Source organism: Miscanthus floridulus, chromosome 18, assembly GCF_019320115.1.
Source record: "Miscanthus floridulus cultivar M001 chromosome 18, ASM1932011v1, whole genome shotgun sequence".
NCBI classification, from domain to species: domain Eukaryota; kingdom Viridiplantae; phylum Streptophyta; class Magnoliopsida; order Poales; family Poaceae; genus Miscanthus; species Miscanthus floridulus.
Genome location: NC_089597.1, coordinates 55,191,496 through 55,207,237, shown reverse-complemented (window position 1 = coordinate 55,207,237; position 15,742 = coordinate 55,191,496).

The following is a 15,742-nucleotide window of genomic DNA, read 5'->3' as shown; positions in this document are numbered from 1 at the left end:
GAAAGACAGGAAATATGGAATAATACCATTCGATCAATGAAACAAAAGAAAAGAGAGAGGGATGGAACAAATCTCTCAAAATTAAACCAGAGTAAACGCTTGTTTGGATGTTGCAGTTTACAAAACTTATAGTATAGAAAACGCTAATGCTGAGGGTCAGGCGTCCGTCCGATCGCACACCGCTTCTCGGGCCTGCGCGCGCTACCGGCCCAACAAGCCTGCCTCCACCTCTGTACGTCTCCCCCATCTCTCTCAAAAATATCTTCCTACTCGCTCGCTCAACGCATACTTGACAGCGCCGTGCAGCCGTCAGCCCGCCCCACTCCACATTCGCCGCAGCGGCCGTCTCCCCCCGCGCGCCCTTATCCTACGCTGCTCGCTCCTCGCTCCGGCCCGCCGTGTGCCCCACCCATGCCTCTTGCTCCTTACTCCTGTAGTCCCACCTACCGCGTGCCCACCCGCGCCATCGGGCAAGCCGCCTGCCTCTATTGGCGCTGGTGGTGCTGTCGCACGCCTCAAGTCGGTCCCCACCTAGCCAAGGGCACACACGAGCGTGGCCCGTGATGCTCGCACACTACCGCTCGGCGCCGGCTCCCACTCTGAGGCTGGAATCAAGCGACCCTGGCTCTCTCCCTCCCCCTATGTTGCAAATGTATGTTTCAGGTGTTTCAGATGCTATCATAGGTATATGTTGCAAGTGTTTAATATGATCTTGCAAAAGTAGATCAGGGTGTTGCATGCTTCAGAGGCATGTTGCAAATGTTTCAGAGGCATGTTGTAAGCGTTAGTTCAAAATGTTTCATATGTTTCAAATGTATGTTGCAAACAATTTTGATCTGAATGTTGCACATGTTTCACACCTATGTTGCAAGAGTATGTTTGAAATATTTCAGTTGTTTCAGTCTTATGTTGCAATAAGTGTTTTCATGTTGCAAGTTGCAAGTGTTTTATCTTGATGTTGTATATGTTTCACATGTTGCAAGTGTATGTTCTAAATATTTCATCTGCTTCAGACGTATGTTGCATTCAAGTGTTTTTTCATGTTGCAAGTGTTTCATGTTTCAGAGGTATGTTCACAAAGTCATGGCCCGGGCGCTGGGGTAAGGGGCGTGGCGAGCTGGGGCTGGCGGATGGGGCGCGCGGCGCGCCTGGGGTCCTGCAGATGGGGCGTGCTCATCCTCATCCCGGCTCCCGGGTCCTGCCCACGTGCAGAGAGAGGGGGGCAGGGGGAAGGAGCTGCAGGCACAGGGTGGGCGAGGCGGAAGGGGGCGGGGTACCCGTGCGGAGCGGGACGAGGCGGACGTGGGACGAACGCGCGTGTGCAGCAGTGAATGGCGCAGCGGCAGGCTCCAAAGAAAAAGCTAAAGATGTGTAAAACTATGGTTTACAAGAAAAAAAATAATTGTTGAGTAGAGTTTTAAGGCTCCAAAAAAGTACAGTTTCGATGATATCATAATTTTAAAAATGGAAAGGTTTATTGCATTGAGCCACATAGGAAGTTTCGATGATCAAAGTGTTTTATAAAACCATACAGTATTTGCTCAATACCTCAAAAATATTTTTGCATGAAAACACAGTCTAATTTGTGGTTCTCTCACATCAACGATTTGGTCATAGGTATAGTGGACGTCCAAATCAAAGAGCATATTTATATATAAAAACTATAGCATCATATAATTGCTGGTTAAAAGCCTAATCATATGTACAGGGGGACAAGAATTATAGACATAGTACATATGTCGGCAATGCAGGACCACCGCCTATGGCACATGCATGTTGATTTTTTAGGTTTCCTCTGACTCCAAGTTCAACCCGGACGTACGCACGGACACAGCTTTTTAATTCTGGGGTCAAACAATGGATCAATGCATTCGCTCAGGTGTTTTGGAAATCTGGACTTGTTGGTCTCCGTTTCGTAAACTGACAAGTTTAAATTGGCGATCAATAACTTCAACATATATATATACATATGCAACATGCATGCGCGCATATGTGACGTTATGCGTTCGGCCTTTCTTTTGGAATTTGGACTGCACGACGTTATGCGTTAGCTAGGCTGACCATGACCACTAGCCTTCTCCCTCCAAATTCTCCCTTTTCCCTTTTTGTTTTCTTTTGGACGACTACCTTTTTCTAGAGGAAGGAGAGCGTGGATTAGCTAATTGCCGACGGATTGCATGGTGTGTGCTGTGGCTGCACGCTGAACCAAATTTATTTATACTATGTATACTTAATATGAAATTAAAAGAATAAAATTTCTTCTAAATTTTTGTCGTTCACTCTCTCCCCAAAATCCATAGGTACCTCCACTCTAATGAGCATAAGAGTTTTCGCCGGTCTTAGTAGTAGTAGTAGTAGGTGATCAAATAGAGATAAAAGTACTTTTCGAGATCTACAACTTTTGTTTTTGTTGTTTCTACATCCGAGATTATTTGAAAAATTCAAATTTTATAAGGCAGCTCCTATTTTTAGAGGAGGTTGAAATCGATTTCTAGAGACGGCTAGAAATAGAATCACTTCTACAAATACATTTCTAGAGGCGGCTCGGTTTAGAGCCACCATAGAGGCGGTTGTAAATTGACCCGCCTCTAAAAAAAAGCTCCTATTGTTGAAAATCAATTTCATAGTAGTGTATAAGTGTCTATATATGGGTGTTTTGTTGAAAATGAATAAAGAGCTGAGGGAGCACAAAAAGACAAGTAATTTTGATTAGTTGTAGGTACAAAACACATGAACTTCTAAGTCTATTCTTGATAGGGAGTATCATACGCATTTATGAGATGCCATGTAGGATACTCTCCCTCTGTCCCCCAACGTGTGTTATTTTAGGAGTAGGAGTAGGTGTCTCGATTCACACAATGTTTAATGCATCTGTACAACCCCTATGTCCAGGTTCAGTTAATTTTTGCTGCACTTGGCATAGAGCCAAAACGACGTACATATTGAAACAGAGGGAATACATTGCTTATGTGCTAAACAATTATATTGAAGAGAGAGAATACAGTTTGTATCAACATGTTCATTCAGTTTTGACACCAATATAGATACTTGCATTAAATTCAGCAGTTTATTTATTAGACTATTGTTGTAGACACAGTGATGGATTCAGTTTAGACTACTGTTATAGACACAGTCTCTATTTTGTATTAGAGATACAGGGATGAAAATTCTATGTACCGTAGAGGGTTATTTCTTCCAAAGAATTTAATTAATATCCTCCATGTGATGTGGTGGCCTTAAATATCAGAGTATGCAATCACAGAGTGGAACAGCCTTTTAGGAAACTGGAGGGGTCGCAGCCCCTACAAAAAGTTTTTATTGAAAAGAAAAAGAGGGTTATTTACAATGCAAAGTTAATCTACTGAGAGAAACTAGGGGGAGAAAGAACAACTTCAAGATACAAAGAAGGAAACAAATAAAATAAGGCAAAAGCCGAGGCTCAAATCATTTCTAGCGATTGGATCCATTGTTCAAACAGAGTTGAAAGGCTTGTCTTCACTTGTAGGGAGACCATTCTTGCTTCTTTAAGAAAGATTCTTCTACAATCCTATATGCTCACTTGATTTCCATTGAAGATGAGTTCATTTCTGGCCAGCTAAAATTGTCCAACACATGAGGATGATTGCCACCATGAAGAATTAGGAGTTGATCTGATCTTTGAAAGCAGTAAAGTTTTCAAGAGTCCCACTATCCAAGGAAGTTGTTAAATTGATCAGGCCCAACATTGCTAGTTGAAGGGGCAATGTAGAAACAGATGCTCAGTGCTTTCTTCAACTCCAAGAGCACAGAGATTACAATTGTATGAATCCAGATTCATGTGTTTCCTTCTAAGAATATTCCTCGTATCAGTCTATCTTTAAGTAGCAACCAACAGAAGAGACCTTGTGCTTAGGTTGACAAAAGCATTTCCAGTTCCAATTGAAAGCTGGATTCGTTGGATGATGTCCAATCAGTTTTTTATAGATTCTTGAGGAGACAAATTTGCTCAAACCCCCATTATAGGACCAGATGTCATCATTATTTTCTAGAGTTGTGGCTTCCATTAGCTGTTGCAGACTTTGCAATTGTGTGAATGCAATTTGAGAGAGAGGCAGGTTGAACATTTCTATGACTGTATCTTGGCTGAAAGCTCTGCTAACAGAAATAAGTTTATTTTTAGCAAACGAATGAATCTCCGGTAGGCTCTGCTCAATGGGCTGGTTTAGCCATCTATCTTTCCAAAACAAGCAAGTTTGCCCATTTTTAACTTGAATGAATGCCAGGTCTTTGAATTTTGAGAGCAACTTCAGCACATCTCTCCACGAAAAAGACCCCTTCTTGACATGGCTTGGCAGTTTTCCATTTTTGCAGTGCTTCTCCCAAATCAAATTGGCCCAAGGGATGTTTTTCCTGTTGAAGAACTTGTCCAGGTTTTTCATCAGTAGAGATTGATTCTGTATTTCAATATTGATGACTCCCAATCCTCCTTCCTCTTTTGGGACACAGATCATTTCGCAGGTAGCTTTGGGCTGTATTCTACCATTGATATTTGAGCCTCTCCAAAGGCAGTGTGTTTTACAACTGCTTTAGGAAGTTGTAGAGTGCACATGTGTAGAAGGTTGGCAAGGCTGAGAAGACTGCATTGGTGATTTGCAGCCTCCCAGCTTGATTGAGCATAGCAGAGTATGTCTCCTGTATTCTAGCCGGTGTAGAGCATGGGTTAATAACGCATTAGTTAGTATTACTTGAATCGCACACGTATGCATTTCATGCTTTTCAACAAAAAATAGCAAATATGATGCACCTGCGTACATCCATGCGTTCGTCAAGCACGAGTACGCACCGGTGCAGGACTGGACGTCAGTCCCAGTTGAAAAACCTCCTTTAATCTCGGTTTTTCAACCGGAACTGTGAATCCGGGTCTTGGTTCTGGTAAACGGGACTGAAAGTGAATCTTTAGTCCCAGATCATCCGGGACTAAATAGTCCCGCAGGCATTGTACCGGGGCTAGCACATGTAGTCCCGGTTGGTGTTCCCAACCGACACTAAATATTCTTTTTTTCTATTTCATTCCTTTTTATTTTATGGTTTTTTATCAATTCAATTCTTTTTGTTTCGATTAGTTTTTTTATATGAAATCTACGCTGCTAATATACGTCCACATATAAGGTTTTGTTCGAGCATTATACTTAAATAACACACTAAAATGTATGAAACTATATATATACAAATATTTCAAGAGGTTGTACATGCATGGAATATGTACATAATAAAGTCACAAAAACCTTGTACTGATCATGTCCTTGTGATTTCATTCAACCTTAATTATCTTCAGTCATATGGCTACTAGATATTAATTCTTTAGGGTCATAGTGATACGCGCCTTTGGGATCTATAACCTCATCCATAAGAAATCCTGCCAATGCCTCTTAAATTGCTTTGATCTAGTCACATCGCATAACCTTTTGCTTCCTCCATTCAATCTTTAGACTGATCATTCTTCTGCTGGTTCACTGCTTCATCATACAAAGGTGCACTCTCATCAGTCGCCTTAGTCGTCTTTGCAAGAGATTTTTGGACGTGCTCAACATACTCTTCCTTCCAGTACCAACCGTCACATGATCCAGTGCTATCCCACTGAAATTACAACAACAAATCAAGAACTTTAATCAAAATCATCACAAAAAATGGCTACAAAGCATAACAAAACATGACAAGAAAATTATTCACTTCGCGATCCGGACACGTGTAGAAGATGCGCCCTTGGTTGGGACCCTTCTTCTTCACCCTGTACTCCCTAACAGTCTTCTGCCCACACTTACCGCACGCAATGAGAGAGAGGTTTGGCCTCAGTCGCTTAGGGACCCCATGCGAGGCCGAGGACCCAGAACGAGCCAACATCTATGACTCTCTATACTCATTTTCATCAACTACTATAAATTTCTCATTTTGTGAACAATGAAATTAAATGAGCTATATACTAAAAAATATTTTATTTCTCTATTTCTAAACCATGAAATGAGGCAATGAAAGGTGCATACTAGTTTTGATGAGCTACTATAAGATTTCTTCATCTATATATGCAAACTATCAAGTGATTTTGAGCTCAAATGGCAAATAAATAAAAAAATATCCACCATTATTCACAATCTAGAAAACCAAAAATTTCTCTATTTCTATACCATGAAATGAGGCAATGAAAGGTGCATACTAGTTTTGATGAACTACTATAAACTTCTTTCATCTTCATATTTAAACTATCAAGTGATTTCGAGCTCAAAAGGTATATAAATAAAAAAAAATTCACCATCATTCACAATTAAAAAACCATAAATTTCTCTATTTTTAGACCACAAAATGAGTCATGCTAGTGACGAAACATGGGAGGATGAAGTTGATAACCTTAGAATCGAAGAATGAATGGAAGAATGAAGTCTTCACCAATCCCGTAAGCATGAACTCCTTCCACGAGTAAGAACAGAGAGTAGGCAAAGTGCTTGAAATGGCTCGGGCTGGGAGAGGAAGAAGGAGAAAGTATATAGCCCGGGACATGTAGTCCCGGTTCGTGGTATAAACCTGGACTACAGGTACAATTCTAGTCCCGATTAGAACTACCAACCGGAATTAAAGATTTAGTCATGGCTGGTAGCTTCAATCGGGACTGGAAGGTGACCTTTAGTCCCGATTTGAACCACCAAGCGGGACTAAAGATCTCCTCCTGCTCTTCTCCTACAAAAGCTACGCCTCTAGCCGTTGGACAGGGGACTTTAATCCCGGTTGGTAGTTTCAACCGGGACTAATTCTATCTTTACTCTCAGACCCAAAAATAGCCGGGACTAAAACGTAGAACCGAAAGTCTGTTCTCTACTAGTGACGTCATGCCTAAGCAGGCAGTTTCTGCACGCACACGACGGCATGTACACACCAACGATGACGACGACCAACCATCATTCCGACTGCGTCGCAAAAGCTTGGAGCACCAATTCCGTCCAGATCAAACGAATCCTTCTCATCCAAAAGGCTCTTTTGTCTCCTGATTCCTGATGCATGATTGACGAATGAAATCTATCTGGGTTGTTCAATCATGTTGTGCCATTTCGCCGCATTCTTCCTTAATAATAATAAAAAAGGTTGGGCCACCACTCGGAAAGGTCGATGCACACCACAATGAATTGTTCACTGCTGCTCTTTGGTTTAGTTAGCATAGCATTAATAAGCCGTGCACATTAGCATGTGAGGTTAGTGCCCTCCTAGAACGTTCCTGTGAAGAAGCCCTGTAACATCCTCGCAGGTGCACACTCGTACTAGAGAAGAGAGTTTCTATTGCGCTATTGTCATGCATGACACACATCATATGCATATGCAATAATGCAAACAAGGATTTCAGGAGCTACTAGGCTAACCGTACAAGCCCAGCCCCCTAGTTTATATACGCATGGGTAGCCCATGCAGATCCTCATTGAGCCCAACGAAGAAACACAACACGCACAGCTAGCGTTACAAACATACATCAACAGAGCGAAGCAAGCAGCCGTACGTACGTGTCGAGTTAGATATATACTCAAGCATATTACATGGTTGATGATATGGCTGTAAAATAGGAAAAGTCTACATAACCCTCTAACGCCCCACAACTATAATACCAAGTACTAGAAGTATCCAATAATGTTTAGATGACCTGATCGAGATAGTTTTATAGGGTTGCTTTGCCATGGTAACCTGGCATACTAGCCTAATTATCCATATTGGAATGTGATACACCGTCTCTAAGATCACTACTACACAAATCTTATCCGCGGCGGGCGTTTTAGGTTTTGCGCGGCGGGCAAAGCCGTCCGCCGCGCTCCAGAGGCCACGGTAAATGGGAGATTAACCGCGGCGGGCGAGATATGCCCGCCGTGGTTAATTGATGAAAATAAACAAAAAAAAGAAAAAAAAACCCACACCGGGCCTGGATATGGGCTCGGCTGGATCTGGATCGCGCCGCCATGGTGGAGGTCGCCGCCGCCGCCAGATCCACGGATCCAGCCGCCGCCAAATCTGGCCTCCACGAGCTCGCCACCGACGGATCCGCCCGCTTGCCGCCGCATCTGGAGGTGTGGTGGCGGGGAGCGGGCCACCGCCGCCGCGAGGAGGGGCGCATGCCGGCCGAAGTTGAGGAAGAGGGCCGCCTCACACCCGGGGGAGCCACCTCGCGCCCGCGTTGCCCCACTCCCGGGGGAGCTGCCTCGCGCCCGCGTCGCCGGGGGGAGCCGCCTCGCGCCCGCGTCGCCGGGCCCGCGCACGGCACGCCTCGCGCCCGCGTCGCCCTCCACCGAATCTGGCCAGGATCCACCGGATCCAGCTGCCATCCTCCTGGATTTGGCAGCCCTCCACAAGATCCAGCCGCCCTCGCACCACCACGGCCACCTTGCCACCATGGAGACGAAGTGTCGGCTGAGGGAGGCAAGGGGGCGCGCCGGCGGAGGGGGGCAAGGGAGGGCTCGCCGGCCTGCTGTTGCGGCGCGCTGGCGGAGGGGAGAGACTAGAGAGAGAGGGGGGGGAGGGAGCGCGTCGCGGGGGGAGGAGCGCGTCGCGGGGGGAGGAGCGCACGGCGCGCGGGTCGCGGCTTCGCGAAGAGCGGCGTGCGGCCTCGCGGGGGGGGGGGGGGGGGGGGGGGGGGGGGGGGGGGTGGGAGCTGAAACCCTAAGTGTTGGGTTTTATACTCGGACTTGATGTTGGGCTTTCGCTGGGCCATATGGGCCTCGGCCTTAATCGAGGCGGGCCTCATAGGACGTCCGCCACGGTAAATAGATTTACCATGACGGACGTCCTTATACGTCCGCCTTAGAAAATACCATATTTTCCGTGGCGGACATATAAGGACGTCCGCCACGATAAATTGATTTACCGTGGCGGGCAAAAATGCTCGCCGCGGTAAATAAAAAATGCCCGCCACGGTAAATCGCGGGCATTAACCGTGGCGGACATCCATTTTGTCCGCCACGGTTATGTTTTTGGGGGTGTCACGTAAAATCATTTGTGTAGTAGTGGATGGGTGGGCTTAGCGGCTTGCTAAGGTGGGTGTGGGCCAGGAGGAAACCAAACTTGTTAGTGAGGTAGCCATAGGAGAGGAGAAAACGAGAGCGAGAAGATATGGTGGATGAGCTCAATGTCATTGACGAATGTCAAGAGGTTGAGTAGGAGATAAGAGATCATGGGTTGCTCTCGGGAGGTGGGGTAGACTAGAAAGAGAGATGGGAGAGGGAGAATGAGGAGAGAGGATGCAAGGTAAAAGGAAACAAAAAAATGAATATATACCCAGTTACAAATGGGCCAACATGAAGCATGGGTAACCAGACCAATATAGTGGGGTATGAAGATGAAATAGTGTTTAAAACTATATGTGGTGGTCATTTGAAAGGTATTAGATACTTTAAGGGCTATAATACTTGGTTTTATAGTTCAATCGATTATGTAGTCAACCCTTGATATTTTAGAGGGTTGTGTAGACTTTTCTCCTATTGTTTGATGACTTAGAACCATGTTATCATCCACGTAATATGCCACGTCAACAAGACTGCCTTCGAAACCACTTAGGGGTTATCTACATAATTTTTAATACTTTAAGGGGTAAAAATACATGGTTTTCTAGGTGTGAGGGTGAAGTATACGCACACCAATAGTTGAGGAGATTAAATAGGCATTTTCTTAACTAATACTATGCTAATACAAGAGCAAGATGAGTTTCATGGAATTCGAACCCAAATGGATGATGAAATCCATTACATTGTGCCCTAAGCCCTCGGACCTTGGCCATACTCCTTCCGGCTGGTGAACTCCTCCCCTTTTGGTCGTCGTGCCCCTCCCTTAGGCTACTGGCAAGCTATGGAGCCTAGCCAAACACGATTAAATCCTACATTATGCCTTGCTTGGGCCAGGAGCTAAGCCCATGGGTTGGGACAACATTACCCGATTCATTTGCCATGCCATGCTAGGCCCATCATAATTGGGTCGTGCCTGAGCAGACCCAAGCCGGATCGCCCGTTTGGCCATCTATACATTTAAGTACTTACAAGTGTTCAACGATGACCCAAAAAATGTTTTAATAGATAGTCCTTGGCAAAGTTAGATATATAAGTTAAATAAGTAGGCCTGGCAAAGTTATACTGGCAAACTGCAAATATGCCCGCATGTTACAATTGCTTGTTACGTGGTAATCTAGATGATTTACGGCTTGGATGATCGCATCATCTGTTCTAACACATTTTGTAATTAGACTCTATATCGTGGCTAGAGGTGCTATATTATAACTCTTATACAAGTTTAAAACGATCAAAATATGTAAATTTGTAGTTGACATTTTTTTATTTGAATTCAGCTATGCATGGAAAATTACGTTTCAAATTCAAATTTTTCAAATGACTTCCGATGGAGAAACGTCCAAAACTAAAGTTGTAGATCTCTAAAAGTTATAAAACTATGTAGTTGATAACCTTTTCATTTAAATTCGTTTAGAGTCAAATAGTGTTAAAATTCCACTGGAGTAAATAGTGTTTTAAAACCAGGGGACATAGCCATCTTTGTTCTACACTAGCCACCTCCACTCCTCAATAAATTTTAGTTATTACATCAAAGAATTATATGCATATCATATTTTTTTTTACAAAATAGAGTGTTAACAATAATACTATAAATATTTATGCCATACTATTTCGATCAAAATGCTTAAAATTATATAAAGTAATATTTATCGCTAAAACATATATATATATAGGGAAATTATTTCCTACTCCCATGTGTATATCTCTAGATTTAGAGCGTACATGGCCCGACGAAGTGTATGTAGATGGAGTATATCATCATACTAGACCATCTAGGGTACAATGTATGACAAGTATGTATGTATACTTAGAGTATATGGTTATACTTATTTTATATGCTACTATCATAGTATTATATAATATATTAAAAAATATGTGCTCTTTTGAATTTTTTTCACATAGTAAAGATCTGGAGTATCTTAATATTAGTATCTCAACATACTCAAACTGGTAAATGAGTATATACACATACGCAACGTGAGTTATTGATTATGGGAGTAACTACTCTCGAGAGTATATAAAATGCACCATATATCTATATCTATATATATATATATATATATATATATACTCATGTATGCATGTATACTTGATCTACATGATGTTATAACATATATGTTTACTTTAATTTAGCTTATTATATATTAATAGTGGTAAGAGTGGGTACTTTAGAAACATATATAGGCGTAATTAGTTGTTATTTATATTTTCTTTCATAGGAGATGTTAATTTAAATGTACACTTGAGGCTATTTGTTACTTTATTTTTAATAATGGCATAAATATGCAATTTTAAATTCATATTAAAAGGTTATTTAGATTATCTATCATAATGGTAACCGGTAAGGAAGGTAATTTAGGTCTAATTCTAGATTATGTTTCATAATGGATGAGGTGGATAATTTAGATGTTGATTTAGGTGTTAGTTTATGTTCAATGGTATATTGGGTAATTTTTTTTGAAAAATAGAATTGGTGCAATGGTTATTATTATGATCAGCGATTAGAGTCTATTGAATTGTAAGGTCATATCTTTCTGATTCTTTTAGAATAACAAGATTTGTCTTTTTTGTGCATCTGTTGGAGATTAATGTAGAGGGTCCATTGAAAGCCTATATTAATAGTAAGATATGTGTGTAACAAGTGGTTTACCATGTAATAAGATGATTACTAAGAAAGAGAGCCATCAAAGAAACATTCCTAACTACAAGAGATATTTGCAGATAGAAGGATACAGCTTGTACATTGACCTGTTCGAAAAAAAAAAGCTTGTATGTTGATGGTTTATAACCTTTCTCTGATATTAAGGGCATGTAAAACTGTGTTCGCTTCTAGTTGCTTACCTATTCCCATGTCCACCCTCCGGTCACAAATAAGTGAAGTTTTAGGATTATTATATGAATTTTTAACATTATCTGTAGTCAACAATTCTAAACTTTTAAGTGTTGAATTTGAATTGATACGAGTATATTTGTATTGAACCATAGTTTCTAGAAGGTATATTTTTTGCTATGTTTTATGTGTGTATCTTCATGTCTAAATAGCTAACCATCACTAGGAGATTTCTCTATGGCCACATCCCGTAGGGTCAGCTTCTCTCCCCCTTCTTCAATGCAACAATGCCTCTCCGCCTTTTTTCCTTCCCAATGTTGTACCTACCTCCGCCGATTCTCCTCCCTATCATGTCAAATTTTCTCTACTTCCATGGCCCAGAATCTTGCTACAAATGCATCTAAAGACACACTAAGGCAAACTGCTTGAGCCGCTACCACCATCACATTTTAATCAAGCAAATAAACATCCATTAACAAACTTCTACACAAGTGTTGCATGGTTGCATCATGAAACCATCGAGGATCTGAGCAATTGATCAATTGGATTTATATGCCTACCTATTGAGATACCTTTGGATTTGCCATGACTTTATTTCTTCTCCTTCTAAAAAATAGACTTTATTTCTTCTGAACTCAAGATTACCCAGTGATCTCTTTTAGAATTTTCATTGTTTCAAAGGAGAACTATTGGTGTTTCTCCAATGCAAGACTTTCCTAAAAATAAGAACATTACCTTGCAATAAGCTAAGAGTTCTCAGTCCCTACCAGATCTCTTCCACCTGCCCCTCTCGGTTATAGCTTTTGATCAGCTGCAATCCATTGCTGACATCTTAGACTCAGTGCATCCTTCGATAGATTCTGACATATGGGGTTATATTTGGGGTCCTAGCTTCCTGCCCTCCAAAGCTTATAAGCATCTTATGGGGCATTGTGATGTTTTACCAGCTTTTAGATGGTTATGGAAATCCTATTGTCAGAATAAGCATAAAGTGTTCTTTTGGTTGCTTCTGAAGGATCGGCTAAATACAAGAGAACTCCTTCGACGTAAGAACATGGATCTGCCCTCGTATGCTTGTGTTTTCTGTCAGCCAGACTTGGAAGAATCAGTTTTGCACCTGTTCCTTTACTGTTAGTTTGCTACTGATTGATGGCGCTCGATTGCACTGCATGTGCCGCCGGATGTGCTCCCCTTAGACATTTTGATTGCTTTCAAAAAATCAATTGGCTGTCCCCTTCTTTATGGAGATAATCATGCTTATGTGCTGGTCCATTTGGTGTACTTGCAATGATCAAATTTTCAATGGTATTCGACCTTCAGTGGAATGCTGCCGTCAGAAGTTCAAAGCGGAATTTGCTCTAGTTGTTCTTAGAGCGTATGCAAAGTACCTCCCTGATATTGTTCAATGGCTAGAGTCCCTTGTGTAATATTTATTATTTTCTTCCTTTTCCTTCTTTGTATCTTGAACCTGTGGGGTTGAACCCTCTTCTGTTTTAAAGTTTTTAATAAATTCCAGTAGGGGGAAACCCCTCCTATTACCATAAAAAAAGACTGTGCTCGTGCTTGTCAAGCAAGGGAGAGTGCACTACTTAATGCGTTGCTCTACGTCAATGATATTTTATCATACTACATCGGTGACCTACACTTCGCTGAGTTCATAGTACAACATAGTCAAACTTGGTGCTCTACTTATGTTTGCATGAACTTTTGTGTGTACTTGGACATCTGTTTTCGTATTGACTTGGTTAAAATTATTATGGTTTGTATTAACTTGATGAATGGGAATGATCTCATTGTAATATACAAGCTATTATTAATTAGCTTCATTCTTATTTTGAAACATATATGTATAGTTTATGGAGCTATAATAGTAGCATATAATACGTATATGAAAACTATTTGAAATGAAAACAAATTGAATGGAAAAAGAAACCATAAAAGAAAAAAAAATAAAAGAAAAAGAAAAGGGACTTTTAGTGTCGGTTGGTGATCTGCGACTAAAGGTGCCCACTCCCGTGCCCAGGCTTGAGGACCCCTTTAGTCCCGGTTGGTATCATCAAATGGGACTGAAGTCCCCCCCCCCCCCCCCTCCAGTCCTGGTTGGCTGGCCTGGGACTAAAGGGCAGGTCTTTAGTCTCGGATTCGCACTCCCGGTTGGGAAATCCGGACTGGTGGGGTTTCCCAACCAGAACTACAGCTCAGTTCTACACTAGTGCATATATGTGTGTTATATTTCCATTTATGTTGTCAAGATGACTTATTAAATTTTGTAATATTTTTTAGGGACAATTGCATTTCTGCCCTTGTTTTCGACTATAACTGCTTGCACTAGTAGAGAACAGACCTTTGATTCTCGGCCAAAATGGGCTCTAGCCTCGGCATTTTTTGCGCCCGGGACTAGAGAGACCTTTAGTCCCGGTTGGTGGCTCCAACCGGGACTAAAGGTCCCTGCCCAATGGCTACTACGCCAGACAGAGGTGGCAGGGACCTTTAGTCCCGGTTAGAACCGCCAACCAGGACTAAAGGTAGACTTTTACTCCCGGTTGGTGGCTCCAACCGGGAGTAAATGTCTACTCCCAGGCTGTGGCTGCGCCGAGGATTGGAAAGTTACCTTTAGTCCCGGTTGAAGCCACCAACCGGGATTAAAGGTCCCCCTTTATATCCCGGTCGTCTCCTTCTTCCTCCCCGAGCCCGAGCTCAGCACATTTTGAAGCTCACTGCACTAGTGTTTTTGCTTCCTCCCTCCATTGTTCCTCCATCCATTCTTCGATTCCTCCGTCGATTTCTTCGATTCCTCCATCGATTCTTCAGTTGTAAAGGTTACCAATCTCAAACTCTCATTTTTCATCATTGGCTTATCTCATATTGTTCACTATATATATACTGTTTTTATGATGTTTTTTTATTTGTAAACAATTTGAGCTCAAAATAACTTATAGTTTGCATATTTGGATGAAGAAAGGTTAAAGTAGGTATTTAAAATTAGTATTCACTTTTTATTTCTAGCATGCATAACATACTTCATTGTTTAGAGATATAGATAATTTTATAGTTTCTTAATTTTATTTGTTTATAAAATGAGAAATTTATAGTGTATTAAAAATGAGTATAGAGAGTAGATGGCAACTGCTTTCGGGTCCTCGGCCTCTCATGGGTTTCCAAAGCGACTTAGGCCGGGCCTCCCTCTTATTCCATACAGCAAGTGTCGTGATGAGACGAAGATTGTGATGGAGTACCGAGTGAAGAAGGAGGGTCCCAACAAGAGTCGTATCTTCTATAAGTGTCTGGATCGCAATGTGAGTTATTTTATTGTATTTATGATTATGGTTAGTTTATACCTATTTTCATGATGGTTGTGATTAAAGTTCTAATTTTTTGTTTTAATTTCAGTGGGATGGCAGTGGACGATGTTCAGGCTTCTACTGGGAGGAAGAGTATGTTGAACTCGTGCAAAAATATCTTGCACAACAGGCAGATACGGTGGCTAATAAGGTAGTGATCCAGCCAAAGAAGCCCAAAGATGTTGTACAATTGGGGGATCTGTCTGTTTTAGTTGAGATTGGTCGCGAAATCCTTGTGCTCCTGAAATGTATTTTAGCTTTAGTTCTTTTAGTGGTAGTTGGGATTGTCTACATTGTAGCGATGCTTTCATAAATTTATACCTTTTGTGGTGGCACGCATGTTGTATAAATAATTAATTATGATCTAGGTTTTAATATGGTATTTATGTCATGTAATGTAGATGAGCCGGCATTGGATGTACAATGCTGATCGCCGCTCCCAAGAGTTCATTGACGGCGTGCATTCTTTGTTACGTGCGGCCAAGGCAAACAAACACGACGGTTTCATG